Source organism: Bos grunniens, chromosome 8, assembly GCF_055505025.1.
Source record: "Bos grunniens cultivar Pamir isolate PY7600 chromosome 8, Bosgru_T2T1.0, whole genome shotgun sequence".
Taxonomy (NCBI): Eukaryota; Metazoa; Chordata; class Mammalia; order Artiodactyla; family Bovidae; genus Bos; species Bos grunniens.
The window spans coordinates 93266817-93280314 of NC_141172.1; positions in this window are offsets into that span (position 1 = coordinate 93266817).

A 13498-nucleotide genomic window follows, 5' to 3' on the forward strand; every position below is an offset into this window, starting at 1 on the left:
GTTCCTTCCATGTCCTGGCTATTATAAGCAGTGCTGCGATGAGCATTGGGGTACATGTGTCTCTTTCAATTCTGGTTTCCATGGTGTGTATGCCCAGCAGTGGGATTGCTGGGTCATAAGGCAGTTCTATTTCCAGTTTTTTAAGGAATCTCCACACTGTTCTCCATAGTGACTGTACTAGTTTTTTTTTTATTCTTCCAGGTACAAGTATCTTCTGATAAACGCTGTTGATGTGAAAGGATTTATTAAGCCTTGAAGAACATATGGCAGGCACTCCCTTTGCTCAGTTTCTCTGAACCTGCGTCATTGCTGACTTTCTTGTCTCTGTGGATGAGGGTGGAACCTACTTTATCTACTTAGCCACTGTCAGAACACAGGGAACCACATGAAAGCTGGGTCTGCCGAAGTAAGCCTTGCCAGGTACTCTAGCCACATAGATTCACAGACTACAAGAGAGGAAGTAGAACTTGAGACCCTATATTTTGCATATAGTTAACCCCTCCCTCCAGTTGAAGGAGTCTCAGTGAATGTCTCAGGCTATGAACAGTCTAGTAATTCTTGTCCCTTGCAAAGGCGCTAGAAAGATGGTTAGACAAAGTGATGACATATATTCTTTCTTGCTTCTTCTTCTATAATTCCTTATTTTTATGCTCCCTACTAATAATACATCATTATATTTGTGTAACAATTTGCAATATTCAAGATTTCACATTGTATCATATGCTCTGCCGTGCCATGCTAAGTTGCTTCAGTCGTGTCCCACTCTTTGCGACCCTATGGACCATAGCCCGCCAGCATCCTCTGTCCATGGGATTCTCCCAGCAAGAATGCTGGAGTGGGTTGCTGTGTCCTCCTCCAGGGGATCTTCCCAATCCAGGGATTGAATCCATGTCTCTTAAGTCTCTTGCATTGGCAGGTGGGTTCTTACCACTAGTACCACCTGGGAAGCCCCATTATATCATATAATCTTCAACAAAACTCAGTTGAATTTTGTTGAAGACATTAAGCATTAATATCTCCTTTTACAGGTAATAAATTTGAGGATGATAAATGTAAAATAATTAACCCTGGTTGAATAGAGCTAATGAGTTGCAGAACCGGGAACGTTCCCAGGTCTTCTGAATGTGAAACTGTATTTTCAACCTGTTAATTTGCAACAAAGCATACTTGCAGTGACTGTCACAGGTGGTGCTCAACTCTGGTCACAGTAGGTTAAACATAGAGTGTTTAAACATACAGTGTTCCCAAATTTCAGATGGCCATCCCTGGTGCCATTTTTGAGCCTCTCCAGATAACTGGTTCTAGGGGCCTGAGGAACTTTATGCCTCTGTTTTGAAAGCTCCTCATATGCATAGTACACATATGGAAGAAAAAAGAATGTAAATGAAAGAAGTCGTCTCTTGAGGCTCTTTATTTATGAATGCATTTAAGTCAAGAATCCCATGCGTAGCCTAATCATTTCAACATAGAAGTCAGACAAGTTCCTGTCAGTCTGTAAGTCTAAAAGTTTGGATCTAAAATGTTATTTACAGGAAAGGCTGAGAATTCCTTTAATAATAATCTCACAAGAGGGATATCTCAGTTTCCTAAGGACTAAAATTTCACTAGGGAATTTCCCCCTGAGAAAAGAGAAAGTGCAAACAGGTTTGGAGTTGAAGGAGAAGAAGGCTTGTCCGCTTTGGCTGAGCTTGGAATTTGGCTTCAGGAGAGAAGGAAAAGTAGGACTTGGGACTTCCTTCGTGTTGTTAATTCTAGCCCACCAGGACGTAAAAGAAGTCAGAAACACAGAGCAGAGACTGTCATGAACAAAAGCTCTTGCTGAAGTGAGAAATTTCCCACACCAGTGGTATTACAGGTAACTGAGTTAGCAAACCTGATGGTGGACATTAAGGACCTTCTTCATTTGATAAGAACCCCCTCAAAATTCAAGAGTGAACAGTTTAGACAGTCAGTGAAATGTGTAATGATCATTTGATATATTTTCACCAAAATGAGTAGAATATATTTTTAACTGTCATTTAAAAGGAGTTGTTACATGTACTGGGAAATATGTTTTGTGGAACGTCTAATTCTATGATATACTGTAGACATAAGTAAAAGAACAATAAGAAAAGATCTTTGATATCCTCCACCTCAGGTTTTTGACATTCAGATCTGCATGGTCCTCATTTTGACATAAAAGTATGTTTAAGCTCTTGGGAAGCAGGTAGGCCCACTGAAAAAATCATCAGCTGACAGTCTCCTAACCTAATTACAAGACTGTGTCTCCCCTGGAAGTCTGTGTCTGTCATCAAATATTCACCCCCCTTTTTTTGCCAAGGTGTGCTTTCTGCTTTTTTTTCAACCTATTGATAGAGATGTTTAATAATTTATAGCAAAAAAATCTTTAAAATCATAAATTTATATAAAACAAATGGAAAGCATTAGAGATAAGAATTAAAATTTACATTAAATCGACAAACTAGGAATTAGAGATGCTAGAAGAACCAACCAAATAGTCATGTGTTTTGTTTTGTTTTGTTTTGTTTTCTATAGGATAAACTATCACCTGCCTATCAGGGAAAAATAAGTCAGTTGAAAAAAGTATAAAATTTGTGAGTCATGGGAATGTAGGGGAAAGAAAGGGAGTTGATGGAAGTTTGACAGGGTTATACAGAAATCTTGTATTTAAATTTAAATATTGTATTAATGCTATATAGACTTTTCTACAGCTCCAAAATTCTTTGCTAAAAAGATATGTGACAGGATTGCATCCCATAGTAATCTTATGGATCTGTTTTCTCCTGTTCTTTCCTAATGGATCATTGAATGACATTCTTTCTCCTCCAGCATACTCCAAAACAAAAATAAATGTTCAAAACTCACAGGCTTACATGGAGGGTTGTCTTTTCCCCCACAGAAACTATATAAGGTTAGGCCTCACAGACAGCAGAGAGGAGGAAAAAATGTAATTTAAACAGGGAAAAGAGATTCATTAAAAAAAAAAAAAAATGAGGGGAAATGAGTGGGAAGAAGAAGAAATGTCTATAGCAGAGTTTGCTAAGTAGGGTTCTCTGGAATCCTAGGATTCTGCAAGATGTCAGTAGGGGTTCCTTGAAAGTCTGTGATCAAAGGGTTTCATTTTTACAGGACTTTTTACATTGAATAGACTCTAACAGGTCTGTGATAATACTTTGAGACTCTGGATATCAATGTCAACTCAGACCCTGCATCTGATAACCTTCAAAATGTCTGTATATCACTACATCTTTGCAATCAGTCACCTGAGTAAATGGCCCTAAGTATCTTTGGGGAGAACATTATAGTCTATACCTGCCATGGTTTTGCATGGTTCTTTCTCCTGGCGTTTTTACTGCCCATTCAATTATAATGTTCTGAGTCTGAAAACTGAATCAAGTTGAGAATCTTTGCAAAGAATATGACTTGCAATAAGGAGGCCCACCTACAATCTTGCAAATGCATATTTATTTTCTTTTGTTTATGTGTGTGTGTGTGTGTGTGTATATATATATATATATATATATATATATATGTATGTATTAAGCAACACATGTGTTGACTGCTAACCTATATTATCACTATACTGCTACTGCTGCTAAGTCACTTCAGTCGTGTCCGACTCTGTGCGACCCCATAGATGGCAGCCCACTAGGCTCCTCTGTCCCTGGGATTCTCCAGGCAAGAATACTGGAGTGGGTTGCCATTTCCTTCTCCAATATTATCACTATAGATACTGTATTCTATTAATCATCCTCCTCCAAATAGGAAAAGGAGTATGTCAAGGCTATATATTGTCACCTTGTTTATTTAACTTTCATGTGGAGTACATCATGAGAAACAATGGGCTGGAAGAAGCACAAGTTGGAATCAAGATTGCCAGAAGAAATATCAATAACCTCAGATATGCAGATGACACGACCCTTATGGCAGACAGTGAAGAAGACCTAAAGAGCCTCTTGATGAAAGTGAAAGAGGAGAGTGGAAAAGTTGGCTTAAAGCTCAACATTCAGAAAACTAAGATCATGGTATCCGGCCCCATCACTTCATGGCAAATAGGTGGGGAAACAGTGAAAACAGTGGTTGACTTTATTTTGTGAGGCTCCAAAATCACTGCAGATGGTGACTGCAGCCATGAAATTAAAAGATGCTTACTCCTTGGAAGGAAAGTTATAACCAACATAGACAACATATTGAAAAGCAGAGACATTACTTTGCCAACAAAGGTCCATCTAGTCAAGGCTATGGTTTTTCCAGTAGTCAAGTATGGATGTGAGAGTCGGACTGTAAAGAAAGCTGAGTGCCAAAGAATTGATGCTTTTGAACTGTGGTGTTGGAGAAGACTCTTGAGAGTCCCTTAAACTGCAAAGAGATCCAACCAGTCCATCCTAAAGGAGATCAGTCCTGGGTGTTCATTGGAAGGACTGATGTTGAAGCTGAAACTCCAATACTTTGATCCCCTGATGCAAAGAGCTGACTCATTTGAAAAGACCCTGATGTTGGGAAAGATTGAAGGCAGGAGGAGAAGGTGATGACAGAGGATGAGATGGCTGGATGGCATCACTGACTCAATGAACATGAGTTTAAGTTGGTGATGGACAGGGAGGCCTGGCTTGCTGCAGTCCATGGAGTTGCAAAGAGTAGGACATGACTGAGCGATTGAACTGAACTGAATTAAGCTTCCATGGCTGTTCTTTTGAATTTATCAGTTATTACAGAAATTGCAGTCTTCTTGCTGCAGCTTTGGGACCTACTCAACCCCATTATTATTAACTAGCCAAGCTTGTGACCAGTGAATAGGGATGGTGGTGCCCATCCATCCAGTGCATTCCTAAAGACCTTGGTGAAGGGTTTGTTCCCTAAAGTTTCCCACTGAAACCTCTGGTATAACTTGTAGCCTTGCATAATTTTTCTATATCAACTTGTCCACATCACTGAGCCTTTTAATCCCTTTCAGCACTATTGGTCCCACAGGCTTTCAACTGGTTTCCTACAAAACAACTTTTCTGAAGTAATAGACAATCAGAGGGATATTTTCACCATTAAAAAAAAAATTATGTTCCATAACTTAACTGTCTTTCTGTTGCTTTGCTGCTGTTGCAAATAATCAGTATAAACCATAAATTGCATAGATTAAAAGTGAATTACTCTAGGATTTCTTGTTGTTCAGTTGCTAAGTCATGTCCAGTTCGTTGGGCCTCCATGAACTGCAGGATGCCAGGCTTCACTATCTCTCTGAGTTTGCTCAAACTCATGTCCATTGAGTCAATGATGCCATCCAACCATCTAATCTTCTGTTGCCTCCTTCTCTTCCTATACTCAATCTTTCCCACCATCAGGGTCTTTTCCAATGAGTTGGCTCTTCACCTCAGGTGGTCAAAGTACTAGAGCTGCATCTTCAGCATCAGTCCTTACAATGAATCAGTTCAGTTCAGTCACTCAGTCATGTGCAGCTCTTTGCAACCCCATGGACTGCAGCATGCCAGGCCTTCCTGTCCATCACCAACTCCCAGAGTTTGCTAAAACTCATATCCATTGAGTTGGTGATGGCATCCAACCATCTCATCCTCTATCATCCCCTTTTCCTGCCTTCAATCTTTCCCAGCATCAGGGTCTCTTCAAATGAGTCAGTATTTCACATCAGTTGGCCAAAATATTGGAGTTTCAGCTTCAGCATTAGTCCTTCCAATGAATATTTCAGACTTATTTCCTTTAGGATGGACTGGTTTGATCTCCTTGCAGTCCAAGGGACTCTGAAGAGTCTTCTCCAACACCACAGTTCAAAAGCATAAATTCCTTGGTGCTCAGATTTCTTTATAGTCCGACTCTCACATCCATACATGACTACCAGAAAAACCATAACCTTGACTAGATGGACATTTTGTTGGCAAAGTAATGTCTCTGCTTTCTAATATTCTGTCTAGATTGGTCATCACTTTTCTTCCAAGAAGCAAGCATCTTTTAATTTCATGGCTGCAGTCACCATCTGCAGTGATTTTGAAGACCATAACAATAAAGTCTGTCACTATTTCCATTATTTTCCCATATATTTGCTATGAACTGATGGGACCAGATGCCATGATCTTAGTTTTCTGAATTTTAAGTTTTAAGCCAACATTTTCACTCTCCTCTTTCACTTTCAAGAGGCTCTTTAATTCTTCTCTTTCTGCCATAAGGGTGGTGTTATCTGCATATCTGAGGTTATTGATATTTCTCCCGGCAATCTTGATCCCAGCTTGTGCTTTGTCCAGCCCAGCATTTCTCATGATGTACTCTGCATATAAGTTAAATAAGCAGGGTGACAATATACAGCCTTGATGTACTCCTTTACCAATTTGGAACCAGTCTGTTGTTCCATGTCCAGCTCTAACTGTTGCTTCTTGACCTGCATATGGATTTCTCAAGAAGCAGGTCAGGTGGTCTGGTATTCCCATCTCTTTCAGAATTTTCCAGAGTTTATTGTGATCCACACAGTCAAAGGCCTTGGCCTAGTCAGTAAAGCAGAATTTTTTTTTCTGGAACTCTTTTGCTTTTTCGATGATCCAGCGGATCTTGGTAATTTGATCTGTGGTTCCTCTGCCTTTTCTAAATCCAGCTTGAACATCTGGAAGTTCATGGTTCACGTACTGTTGAAGCCTTGCTTGGAGAATTTTGAGTATTACTTTGCTAGTGTGAGATGAGTGCAATTGTGAGGTACTTTGTGCATTCTTTGGCATTGCCTTTCTTTGGGATTGGAATGAAAACTGACCTTTTCCAGTCCTGTGGCCACTGCTGAGTTTTCCAAATTTGCTGGCATATTGAATGCAGCACTTTCACAGCATCATATTTTAGGATTTGAAATAGCTCAGCTGGAATTCCATCACCTCCACTAGCTTTGTTTATACTGATGCTTCCTAAGGCCCACTTGACTTCACATTCTAGGGTGTCTGGCTCTAGGTGAGTGAGCACACCATCATAGTTACCTGGGTCATGAAGATCTTTTTTGTATAGTTCTTCTGTGTATTCTTACCACCTCTTCTTAATATCTTCTGCTTTTGTTAGATCTATAACATTTCTGTCCTTTGTTTGCCCATCTTTGCATGAAATATTCCCTTGGTATCTCTAATTTTCTTGAAGAGATCTCTAGTCTTTTCCATTCTATTGTTTTCCTCTATTTCTTTGTACTGATGACTGAGGAAGGCTTTCTTATTTCTCCTTGCTATTCTTTGGAACTCTGCATTCAAGTGGGTATATCTTTCCTTTCTCCATTGCCTTTCACTTCTCTTTTCACAACTATTTGTAAGGCCTCCTCAGACAACCATTTTGCCTTTTTGCATTTCTTTTTCTTGGGGATGTTCTTGATCCCTGCCTCCTGTGCAATGTCACAAACCTCCATTCACAGTATTTTAGGCATTCTGTCTCTCAGATCTAATCCCTTGAATCTATTTCTCATTTCCACTGTATAATTGTAAGGGATTTGATTTAGGTCATACCTGAATGTTCTAGTGATTTTCCCTACTTTCTTCCCTTTATATCTGAATTTTGCAATCAGGATTTCATGATCTGAGCCACCATCAGCTCCCGGTCTTGTTTTTGCTGACTGTATAGAGCTTCTCCATCTTTGGCTGCAAAGAATATAATCCATCTGATTTCAGTGTTGACCATCTGGTGATGTCCATGTGTAGAGTCTTCCCTTATGTTGTTGGAAAAGGGTGTTTGCTATGACCAGTGTGTTCTCTTGGCAAAACTCTATTAGCTTCACAATGAATAGTCAGGGTTGATTTCCTTTAGGATTAACTGGTCTTGTCTTCTTACTGTCCAAGGAACTCTCAAAAGTCTTCTCCAGCACCACAGCTTGAAAGCATCAACTCTTCAGTGCTCAGCCTTCTCCATGACCCAAATCTCACTTCTGTACGTAACTACTGGAAAAAAACCATAGCTTTGACTACATGGACTTTTGTCAGCCAAGTGATGTCTCTGCTTTGTTGTATGCTGTCTAGGTTGGTCATACCTTTTCTTCCAAGAAGCAAGCATCTTTTAATGTTGTGGCTGCAGTCACTGTTGCAGTGATTTTGGAGCACAAAAAAATAAAATCTGTCACTGTTTCTACTTTTTCTCCATTTATTTGCCTTGAAGTGATGGTACTAGATGCCATGATCTTAGTTTCTTATAAGTTGAGTTTTAAGCCAACTTTTTCACTCTCCTCTTTTACCTTCATCAAGAGGCTCTTTAGTTCCTCTTTGCTTTCTGCCCTTAGGGTGGTGTCATCTGCATAGCTGAGGTTATTGATATTTCCCCTGGCAATCTTGATTCCAACTTGTGCTTCATCCAGCCTAGCATTTCTCATGTTGTACTCATATATAAGTTAAATAAGCAAGATGACAAAATACAGCCTTGATGCATTCCTTTCCCAATTTTGAACCAGTCCATTGTTCCATGTCTGGTTCTAACTGTTGATTCCTATCCTGCATACAGGTTTCTCAGGAGGCAGATCAGGTGGTCTGGTATTCCCATCTCTTTAAGAATTTTCCACAATTTGTTGTGATACACACAGTCAAAGGCTTCCTAGTAGTCAATGAAACACAAGTAGATAGCATTTTTGCAATTCCCTTGCTTTTTCTATGATCCAGTGGAGGTTGGCAATTTGATCTCTGGTTCCTCTCCTTTTTCTACATCCAGATTTTCACCTGGAATTTCTCAGTTCACATACTGCTAAAGCCTACTCTGAAGGATTTTGAGCATAATCTTGCTAGTATGTGAAATGAGTGCAATTGTACAGTAATTTGAGCATTCTTTGGCATTGCTTTTCTTTTGGATTGAAATGAAAACTGACATTTTCTAGTCCTATGACCACTGCTGAGTTTTCCAAATTTGCTGACATATTGTGTTGCACTTTAACAGCATCATAGTTTAGGATTTGAAATAGCTCAATTGGAATTCCATCACCTCCACTGGCTTTGTTTGCAGTAATGCTAAGACCCACTTGACTTCACACTCCAGGACGTCCAGCTCTAGGTGAGTGACCACACCATTGTGGTTACCTGGTCATTAAGACCTTTTTTTGTACAGTTCTTCTGTGTATTTTGCCATCTCTTCTTAAATCTCTCCTGTTTCTGTTAGATCTTTGCTGTTTCTGTCTTTTATTGTAACCATCATTGCATGAAATTTCCCCTTGGTATCTCCAGTTTTCTTAAAGAGATCCGTAGTCTTTCCCATTCTATTGTTTTACTCTATTTCTTTGCGCTTTTCAATTAAGAAGGCTTTCTTATCTCTCCTTTCTGTTCTCTGGAACTCTGCATTCAGTCGGGTATATCTTTCCCATTCTCCTTTGCCTTTTGCTTCTCTTCTTTTCTTGGCTGTTTGTAAGGCATCTTCAGACAACAACTTTGCCTTCCTGAATTTCATGTTCTTTGGATGATTTTGGTCACCACCTTCTGTACAATGTTATGAACCTCTGTCCATAGTTCTTCAGGTACTCTGTCTACCAGATCTAGTCCCTTGAATCTATTTGTCACCGCCACTGTATAATCATAAGGGATTTGATTTAGGTCATACCTGAATGGCCTAGTGTTTTTCCCTATTTTCCTCAATTTGAGCCTGAATTTTGCAATAAGGAACTGATTGATGATCTAAGCCACAGTCAGTTCCAGATCTTTTATTTATTTATTTATTTTTTTTGCTGACTGTATAGAGCTTCTCCATCTTCAATTGTGAAGAATATAATCATTCTGATGTAACTATTTTTGTTAAGCCTCATTAGTTATTATACCCCTTAAAATATTTTGTAAGTTTTTTTTTTTGTTTTTTTTTTTTTACCAACAAGTCCAATGGTCCAATGTGGCAATTTTTGAAGACAGAATGGAAGAGGAAAGAACATTCTAGAGTTAGATTTATAAACAATTCCCACATATTTAGTAATGAAGGATTATGATCTTGGTTATTTCGCTGCACTAGTACATCAAGGGAGACAAAAAGAGACAGAAAGATTCCTTTTACTACATGGGATTTTTATATAAATATTGATTTATCCCTGGATTTTACATGGACTAGTAATACAAGTTGTATTGATGCATTGTGTGTTATCTGTGGCATGCACGTTAAAATGCATCAATGCCTCCAAAAAAACTTGGAAAGACACCTAGCTAAAAATCACATCCATTTGACAAGAAAAGGTGCTAATTATTTTAAACATCTGTTGGAATGTCAAAATAAAGTAAAGCTTTTGTCAATAAAAGGTCACATTCAGTGAAAAGTCTCAAAATCATGTCACTAAGCAACAAAATACATTGCCTAGAAGAAAAAAAGTTACATAGTTGGTGAGAAACTAAAAATGCCAGCATATACTGAGTAAAATAAGGTTCAGTAGGAGAAATTGAAAATGTTCCACTCTTGAAAATATATGTCAAAACAATGATGGCATGTCACATAATATTGAATAGGTTTTATGTAATGAACTGAAAAGCAAAAGCTTTTCTATCCAGGCCGATGAGAGAAAAGGACCTCACCAATAAATGTACTTACACTATAGCATGTGTAAGATGGGTGACTATTGGAGGAGTTCAAGAAAGATTTCACTTCCACAATAAGTTGCCCAAGGTAACAAAGGTCAAAATGCATTCAATGTTTTCTTTTCATAGTTGGAAAAAAAAAAATAAAGATGTATCTTGGAGAGATTACATTGGCATTTGTCCTGATAGTGCTCCACTCATGGTTGGCTCCATGGGAGAGTTCATCTCTAATTTTTTAAAAAAAAAAAAGAATATGCTAACGTTGTCTCAGCACACTGATTTCTGCACGGAGAGGTGTTGATGAGATGGATTGCATTCTGCTTAATGCTGCAGAAATCAAGCTTTGTTAAGCAAAAGCCAGTTTACTTGAGAGTGTTTTTAAAACTGTAAAAACCTAGGGAAAGGCATGTAAATTTCCTTTAAATGCAGACATCTGTTGGCTTAGCAGAGAAGAGTTCTCAATATGGTGTTTAAACTAAAATATATATTGTAGGGATGTTAGTACTTTAAAACATAGCTGCTGATTTTGCTGAGTGCTTTAAAGAAGAGGAATGATACAGAAACTAGCCTATTTAAGAGAGATTTTGCTTCACATGAACTCATTAAACACAAGTGAAAGCTTTTTAGATGTAAAAGGAAGCTGAATTTTTGCAGGGGGTGGAAATTTCATGTGATAGGAAAAAAAAAAACACATTTTTGTAATGTTGCCACTGCTTCTGGTGTTGAAAATGTAGGAAGGGAATCAAGTTATATTGAAAATGCAGGGGGAGGGAAATGAGCATTTTTTCCTTCCTGTGTCACGTATGTTTGATTAAATATGCCTCTTTCTCTGAAACTTCTGCTCAACCTGAGAACTTGACTTTGAGAAGAAATAATAGCTTTATGAGCTGCAAACTGATCTGATACTCAAGATGATATTTGTTCACTTGGTTTAGACAAGTTCTAGATTTCTGTGAATAAAAAGCGCCCAGCCATTCATTGGAAAGCAATGAACACCATGCAGAAGTTCTCAAATCTTGGTGGTTGATCCAGCTTTTCCATTTAGCAGTCATTACAAAGACAGAAATTATCTTATTTATATTGAAAAGAAAATTTTTGTGTGCTTAAGTTTCATCCAGAATTAAGAATTTGTACAGTAAAGAATGAAACACAGATTCCACATTTAAAGGTAAAAGTATTCTTTAGCTCTAGTTTCAAAAGCAGCACTTCCATGTATATATGAGCCTATAAAAGAGAATAAGAAACCAATATATACATATATATAATAATTTTACAGCTGCTACAGTTATAATAGAGTTAAGATTAAAATTGACATAATCACATATCACTTGGTTTTAAAAATCTATCAAAGCCTTGCATGAAATTGTATTTAGGTTATATATTTTATATTATCTTGCCTTATGGTTTTAGTAACTGTACTGTACTCAACCCTGTCAATAAATTTTCATGTTGTAATTCACATTGCTAAAATCAGCATGTTTATTTAAATTAAATATACCAAGCCTTACCTTTAGAAAATTAAATCTTACTTTGACTTAAACCAGTTGCTCAGTGCAGTTCAGTTCAGTCGTTCAATCATGTCCGACTCTTTGCGACCCCATGAATCGCAGCATGCCAGGCCTCCCTGCCCATCACCAACTCCCGGAGTTCACTCAGACTCACGTCCATTGAGTCAGTGGTTCAGCACAGGCAAACTACAGCCCACAGGCCAAATCCAGTTTGCGTGAAAACATGTTTTCACAAACACAGCCGTGTGTTTTAAACACAGCCATGTCCATTTCTTTATGTATCATCCAAAGCTGTTTTTCCTCAGCTGTCTTTCTACAACAGCAGAATTGAATAGTTGTACAGAAACCATTAGATTTGCAAAATCTAAAGTATCTACCATCTAGCCCTTTACAGGATGATTTGGCCCTTTTTTTAACAGAAACTCACTTTGTTTGCCTTACGAGTTTTAAAATGTTTGAAAAATAAAGACAAATCTAAGCTAGTTTTAAAAATCTAGTTGAATTTTTTTTCCCAAGAAGTTGGACTGTAACATTATTCTTGGTTTAAATAGAGAAAAGCCTGATCAGCAGCTTGTATAATGGAAATTTGCGCAAAGACTTTTAAACCTACTTAAGATTTTTAAAAATCAAGCACAAAATTTAAGAAAAAGTTTCTTTATCAATATTACTGATTTGCATAGAGTTTATTTCCTTTGTGGGGAAGCAGAACTACAAAAAATAGGCTAATAATTTGGTCAAATAAATAGATCCACAGAAAAATATCATTCTCTATTTAAGAGAACATTGGCAATTATTGCAGGATTATTTCATTTACTTACCAGTAATCCCAAGGCACCATGAACTATTGCTATAATAGTTTTTATGCAGAGGTTCCCTGACATCCAGTATTATTTCATTGGTTCTCCTAGGGTAGGAAGATTGAGAAAGGCTGCTCCAGAGATTGTGGAAATAGTGTTGAAAAGACCCAGAGAATCAGCTGTCAGTGACCAGGATCCCCTCTCATCATCCTCAAATCATCACTGATGGACAGCCAGTCCTTCAGCTACAAGGCAAGCTTCCCCTTTACAAGAGCAGAAACTGTGGACCCAGGAGACAGACATGCATGGAGATAAAGGTAGGAAGAAAGAACCTCACCATCCCACCATAACAAATCTGATAGAAGCACTTGAAAATGTCACTAAGGGCAGTATTTTTAAGGGGAGTCCATCTCTCCCGTTACAGAAAGGAAAGATCATTCCCCAGATTATGAAGTATAATGAAACAGAGTCCAAATGCTAATTTCTACCTCTTACCTCCCTAAGTGTAAGGATAAGATGAAACACAGAGATAAAAAGTAAGAGTGCTGAGAAGTGTGGAAAGGTAAAGTGAGATGAGAGGTTTCCAGAGCTTCCCCCAAGACTGACCACATGGGTGGGTCATTTGTAATTTAGGACTGAACAGAATCATACTGTATCACTATTTTCTTAAACAGGATAGGGAGCAACCAGAAATTCCACCAGTTCTAAC